The sequence below is a fragment of the Alligator sinensis genome, unplaced genomic scaffold (genome assembly GCF_000455745.1).
Source record: "Alligator sinensis unplaced genomic scaffold, ASM45574v1 scaffold200_1, whole genome shotgun sequence".
Taxonomy (NCBI): domain Eukaryota; kingdom Metazoa; phylum Chordata; order Crocodylia; family Alligatoridae; genus Alligator; species Alligator sinensis.
The window spans coordinates 1,080,544-1,087,917 of NW_005842453.1; positions in this window are offsets into that span (position 1 = coordinate 1,080,544).

Genomic DNA, 7,374 nt, shown 5'->3' on the forward strand with positions numbered 1-7,374 from the left:
AGTGACCCGGTGCCAGCAGGGCCCCTTGGGGTGGGCTGGGAGTGGGGTTATTCCTCCCTCTGCACCCAGGGCACTGCAATGGGGTCTACCCACCATGGCCGCTGCTGCTTGCTTGCTCTGAGCGAGTCACCCAAGGGGCCCTGCCAGTGGCGTCTGGTCCCCACCTCCCCACCCAGCTGCTGGATTAACGAGGGGGGAGTGACCATGATGGGGGCAGCAGCCCTATCATGGTTTCCTGGAGTGTGAGCCCTTTCCTGAGCAGGCGGGGGGAGAGGCATACTGTAGGGTGGGGGAAGCTGCTATGGACCAGGGTGCTGGGAGGGCTTGGAGGGCTCTGGGCCCCAGTGCTGCTGCATGCAGTCCACTGCAGCGGGGCCCCCCACCAGGAAGGGGCTTCAACTCCTCAACACTATGACAGGAGCTGCTGCCCCCATCAAGGGACCTGCCCCCTCACTGCTGCAGTGGCCAAGCAGGGCCCCTGGGGGAGGAGGGCAAGGACAGGGGTTATTTCCTCTCCCTCCAGGGTCCAGTGGAGCAGTGGAGGGTGCAGCAGCGGGTTCATTCCACCGCTTGTCCCAAGGATGCAGGCAGACCCGGCTGTGGTCCCCTGGGGGCAGTGGGGGTAGAGGAGAGAATATCCCCCACCCCTGTCCCCTCTGACTCTGGGGCCACGCCGCTCTGCTGCTGCAGCAGTGAGGGGGAGTGCCCGGCAGACCCAGCTTGGGTCCTTGCTGGTAGGATAGGGAGGGAAGAGTTAAACCCCTCTCTAGCCAGACCCCTGCCCCTGCCTGTCCCTGCTCTAGCTGGGGGGCAGAGGGCCAGAGAGCCCAGCCCAGAGAGCATGCCGGGATGCTGGGGGACTCTGGTTTAAGTTAAACCAGCAAGGGATCTGGGACAGACATTGCATAAACTGGACTGAGCCAAATCAGTTAAGTCTGATGCTACATTCACCCAGATTTATCTCTAACTGGTTTTGGCCATTTTGAAATAGGTTTAGGTGTGCTGAATGTCTGTTCTGTTACAGGTTTAGACCAGCTTATGTGTAATGTCTGTCTAGCCTAGCAGTCTAAACACTGCAACTCAACACACATGGTGATTTACTAAAGTAAAAGTATTTTGACTGTAGATTCTTGCCAGGACGGTTATATATGGTTGTAAACGCTTTGTAGGGTTGGTGTCTACACATTTACTCACAAGCTATTAAGCTCGTTCTCTCTTGTACGTTTCCTGTGCTTTTACATGTACTGCCTCTATTACTTGTGTGCCTTTTCTCTGAGAATATGCCAGGCATGTTCATTGCCTGGTTTGAGCACTTGAATCCCAGGAAAATGTCTAATTTATTCCTCTGTTTTCAAATATTTGAGAATTACATTTTGCCTTCACAGGGACCACTGAAAGCCATGACACAACGAAATGGGCATTCTGGTAATTAAAAATCCCATAAAAGCTTCTCTTCCATCAAATATCAATGTACTAATTATCTTGCCCTGTCTTTCTTTGGGTACTCAGAAACTTTTTAGTACTAGGCTGAAAAATTATTTGCATTAAGCCAAATGCTCCTTTACTAATTCACTGAGATTTTTGCATTCACCAAGTTCCTTCGCATTTTGGAACTCAAGTTAGCAGAGAGAACTCAATGTGCAAGTATTAGCACGTATGATTTCCTTAGCACATGTTACCCCACAGCAGGAAATGAGTTTTCTTGCCTAGTCATTTGCAAAGTGGGAAGGCACTGCCTTCCCTGTGGGCTTTTCACACTTTTGGTGTACATTTATACTTGAACACAAACTGTCTGGGTTATATAACTGCTTCTGATAAAACCTGTCAAAGGAACGAACAGTAGGAACCAGTATTATCTGAAAATGGGCTCTCGATAATTTCATGTGGGTTTTCATCTCTAAATCAAGCATGGCCTGTTAGAGTAAATCACTGAAATAAAACCAGAAAACTGAATTTTTAATCATGAGATCATCGCATAAGAGGACTGGAATTGGTGTCATATTGTTATCTCATGCTTTATCCCTCTGTTGATCTTTCATCTTCTGCTTAAGCAAAAGGCAGGGAAGAGTGACACCTTTTATGGTAATTCAGATGCAGGTTTCCCTCGCTTTATGCAGGTTCTGTATGTGCGAATTTACTTTTATGCAGTGACCCTTTTTATACCAAAAATTCATTATACGCGAAGTAAATTCACTCTTACGAGATCGGTGTGACGGAAGCCTGCAGCCAGCTGCTGTGTGCAGTGCATTCTGGGAGTGACACACACCAAAATGTAGTCTCCTGTGTGGATCCGTGCTCCTTGCTTGTTGTCTGTAACCCGTGTTTCTGTAGTTGCCATCCCCATTATGACGTCTAAGCATCCCGCTAGCTTATCTCCTACCCCTCTTCCATGTCCATCAATGAAGCACAAGAGAACTTCACTAACAGTGGAGACAAAACTGGAGATTTTGAACCATGCAGAAGCTGGTGAGGGGCCCTCTGCACTTGGTGCGTATCAAAATTGTCTTGTAAAAGTGGTAGAAATGGGTCTGGGGGTCAGTACAGTCGAGGTCCTGGAACATATCCCTATTTGTTACATTGTAAAGTAGGTTCCCTTTATGCGAATTTGACTTATGAGCTGTTTTCCAGGAACGCATCTGCAGCATAAAGTGAGGGAAGCCTGTATACACTTTCAAAAGCAACCTCTTACTTGGTCAGATGTTATGACTAGGGCCTACTTTAAATTACAGGCCCAGCTCACAGCACGATGGGCTCCTTTAATCTTGGAGTTTGGTAGAAGGGCCTGTTGGCCCCACTGCTCATGGCTTGCTCCTGATGGTCAGGAGGCAAAAACTGTGGTTTAAAACATGCTGTGTTTTTTACCTCCTGTTCGGACAGTAGCACGTGGACCGACAGACCAGTGGCGGGAACTCTAAGATTAAAGGAGCCACCATGCCCCAAGCTGGGCCTGCTATTTAAACCAGGCCCTGGTTATGACAAGGCAAGCTGCTGCTTAGGAAAGCTTGTGCCTCTCTGAATTAGTTAGTCTACTAATTAGGTGCTACTCTGCCCTGCTTTCTGCCTGACTTCAGACTAATGTGGCTAACTACTTCTGTCTTCTATTTAGAGCGTGCCAAGCATTATCCCTTTAGCTCGGTTTCCTAACATGGATGGAGTTCCCTGTTTTCCTGCGCTCGCAGAGTTCTGACGCTGATCCCTCTTTCTATTATTTCCTTCAATGCATGGTTCAAGCAGGACATCAAAACATGTATACGTATTTCCACTTTCAATTGCTGCCTTCTTGAAACAGTCACATTTTTCAGGAACCCCCTGAATACCTTAAGCTCCAAAGAAGTGTAACAAAAAGAAAAATCTCTATTTAGACAGAGTCAGACAGTTCAGTACAGGTACCACAACATAGCTTCAGCATCTTCATCTCAGAATCAGATTCTTTAATGCCTCAACCTAAAGATAATGTTTATAGGCTGAAGACACTGATGCACATTTCCGCAGAATATGGACTATTGATTTTTATTTAAGTTTCATGTTTAAAGGTACAGTATCTTTAAACTAATTATATTGGCAGGGATGTTCCCTTTGAGAACTAATACTGCAGTCTGCTCCTGGGCAACATTCTCAGTGATGTCATTAGAAATTTTACCTAAACCCAAAATGGTGTTAGATTATAAAGCTGGGCCTAACGCAATAATCTACCTTATTCACTGAAATCACTGGCTATTTGAGTGGGGGGAGTAGCAATTTTAGTGAGTACTGCACAGCTTCTTTAAGGTGTGAGAGCAGAATCAGGCCTCTTGACTTCAATGGGACTATTCAAGTGAGAACAAAGCCCTGGGGTAAAGCTAAAGGCCCAGAGATAACCCCTGCTGGCACTCTGGAAAGAGCATAGACCTGTGTGCTCTGAAATTACTAAACCACATATTTATATACTCCTTGTTTTAGCTGATCTGATAAACACATGTGACCATTCAGCTGCTTCCTTCACTCTCTCTAATGTATTCCTTTGCTGACAAAATTACAAATCCTAACTGGAATTGGGCTTGGAAATTAAGCAAGTTAAAAACAAACGAATTACCTAAAGAGTATTTCCATATTGTTTTTCTGCTCACCCCCTGTACAAAACTTTCCTTTGCTGACACACAGGAACAAAGGCTTTGACGTAGCTGAACAAATTGTTGGATTTCCACAAGATGGCACTAAACTCTAATGGAAAAATCAAACCTAGTTTTTGTCTCCATTCTTGAAGAGGTTCAAGATAGATAACATGGTTCAAGAATGACCAGTATACAACAAACAACTTCAGCTTGTCTTTGAAAATGATATACATATTTTCTACAAAAGTGCTCCTTACAGTACGAGACGCAAGTGTTTGCTCCACTGCTAGGAGGAGGAGTCCTCATGAGATGCAGGATCTTTGTTCTTCGAAAGTGCTGCTTACTCCTGATGAAGAGTTAGACATGTGAGCTGTTACAGTTGGTTTAGCAGGGTCCCACCAATTTGAAACCTCATCAGTTAAATGTAAAAAGGCATATCTGATACTAAGGCAGGCAAGATTTTTTGAGTAGAGGTGATATCTTTTATTAGACCAACTGAATAGTTGGAAAAAAAAGTTCTTAGCAAGCTTTCAGGTGCAATCACTCTTCTTCAGGCATAGGCAGTCTCTGCTGGTCTGAGACACCAAGGAATGAGAGAAGCTAAAAGTGTGGTAGGATGTCAGTGAGCATGTAAATAGGTAGAAATTTGAAAGACAAAAGGTAAAGTAGGGAAGGGAGGCAGACGAAAGGGGGAGGGAGGGGGGGAAGGCCAAAGGGAGACATTACAGTGATAGAACACAAGATAGAAAAGAGGCTGTCTCTGAAAAAGGAAATAGTCCTTTTATATCCCGTACTAAGGGTTTCTGCCCATTTTTGTAATTTCACAATCATACTTTTCTGCTTTTTAGGAAAAAAAGGGTTAAATCAATGTTGTTCCAAAATGATCCTAGTGTCAGTCAAAGTGAGTACATGACTGCACTCTGCTCACAAAGTGAAATCTTTGTGTGTTTGTGTGTGTGTGGGGGGGGGGGACGGGGATATATTTGCAATATCTTTAATGCAAAAAATTCTATATACAAATCATCGTGAGTAAAATTACAGACAGGAACAAAACAGGATCATATAAATTAGAAACAGAAATAATCTACTAAATCATCAATCCATCACCTTGCAACAACAAGAAAGTGTCCCTCGACAGACAACAGGAGAGGAAGGGAGAGATCCTTGAAGATTAATTGTATTCTAATGTATAAACTTAAATGAACCATAACCACTTTGTTGCCTTATTGAAAATATGCTGCTGTAATAGTGTATAATGCAAATAACCTGTCAAACCAATTTATATAATTAAATTTTTTTTAAGCATGGTTTTAGGCTAATGCATGTTGAATCCTGGCATACAGGAAGTTAATTTATGCTCTGCACAGAGGTCTGTAACAGTTAGCATGTGGGTATTCTTTAGATCCAATCTTGCAATGCAAGTGTCCGTGAAAGGACTAAGTTATGTGAAAGATTTATCAGGACAAGGCCTTAAGGTGATACTGGACAAGGAAAATGGACTGCAGTGAGAGCAGGATACAGCAGAAGGGGTAACAGCAGATGACCCATCACCTTGTAAGCTCATATTAAAGTTCCCAGCATGATCCATCTGTCTGGCAGAGGATTTACTATGGCACCCATCATCAAAATATCCAAATATCTTGCCCTCTGCTTCCATTTACATTCCACATTAATTTTCTGATTACTCTGCCTTCCAAATACCGCTATAAATTAAAACTTGGAGGGCAGATCAATTACAGTCTACTACTTGGAGGGTTTTATAATTCCTCAGTAAAAATACTGCTTTTGGGCTGAAACTTGACATCGGAGGGATTTATGCTAAAGGAGGAAAAAAAAACAGCATATTTGAGAAAGAGGGGGAAATGGCTGATCTTGTTTTTATTCCACGAATCCCCCTGCTTTAACTGACCACTCTCAATAATCCCAGAGGATTCCAGCTCCATTTGGTTTAATCTTTAAGGATCATATCTGGTAAACAGTGGAGATATATATATATTTGAAATGAAATCTTCATATTTTCCCAAGCAGGAAGCAACTGTGACCCCCTGAAACCTGAGACACTGCCCCTGCCTTTGTTTCAAGGTATTTGCATCATCACAGAACCTCACAAGAGGTGGGAGACTCCATACCAGCTATGAACTGGCTGCCCCAAGGAGTTTTCCATCTATTGACTCCTCTGTGAAATCCTATGAAATATGAACTTTCATTTCTACCCAGGAGAACTTTTACAATCTTTTCTCTGATGCCTGATGAAGGGTGTTTGTGCCCAAAAGCTTGCAATGAAAGAATTTCTTTTGCAAAAGTCTTGTTGGTCTAATAAAAGATATCATCTCTACTACCAGTCTTGATTGCTTTATACACACACACACTTATGTCCCCTGGGTGGCTTCTTAAGACCAGTGTCTCTTTCTCTCTCTCTCTCTCTCTCTCTCTCTCTCTCTCTCTCTCTCTCTCTCTCTCTCTCTCTCTCTCTCTCTCTCTCTCTCTCTCTCTCTCTCTCACACACACACACACACACACACACACAGAGTTTTAGAGTAGCCAGGACAGGCCACTGCCCATCAATTAGCTTTGGGCAGTCCTATCACAGACTTAGGATGAAGGGAGTTTCAGTTCACCCTATGTGTATAGACTATGTTTGTGTGTGTATACCAAGGTGCATGTGTGCATATACTAAGGTATGTATGCATGTAGACACCAAGGGGGGGGTGCGTGTATACTGAGATGTGTGTGTATATACCAAGGTGTGTATGTATGTAGATACCAAGGGGGAAGGTGTGTGTGTGAACACACATGTGCCTATACCAAGGTGGGCAGTGTATGTACCGGTACCAAAGGAGGGAAGGAGGGAGGGGTGTGTGTATATATGTGTGTGTGTATACCAAAGTGTGTATGTATGTATATACCAAGGTATGCATGCATGTAGATACTGAGGGGGGTGCTTGTATACCAAGGGGTGTGTGTACATGTGTGTGTATACCAAGGTGTGTATGTATATACCAAGGCGTATGTGCGCGTATACCAAGGTATGCATGCATGTGGATAGCAAGGGGTGCGTGTACGTGTGTGTATACCAAGGTGTGTATGTATATACCAAGATGCACAAGTGCATCTACCAAGGTAGGCATGCATGTAGATACCAAGGGGAGAGGGAGTGGTGTATGAACACCCATGTCTATACCAAGGTGGGCAGTGTGTGTGCCGGTACCAAAGGAGGGAGGGGCGTGTGTGTATACATACCAAGGGGTGTGTGTGTATGCACGTGTCTACCCCCCGCCCCCGC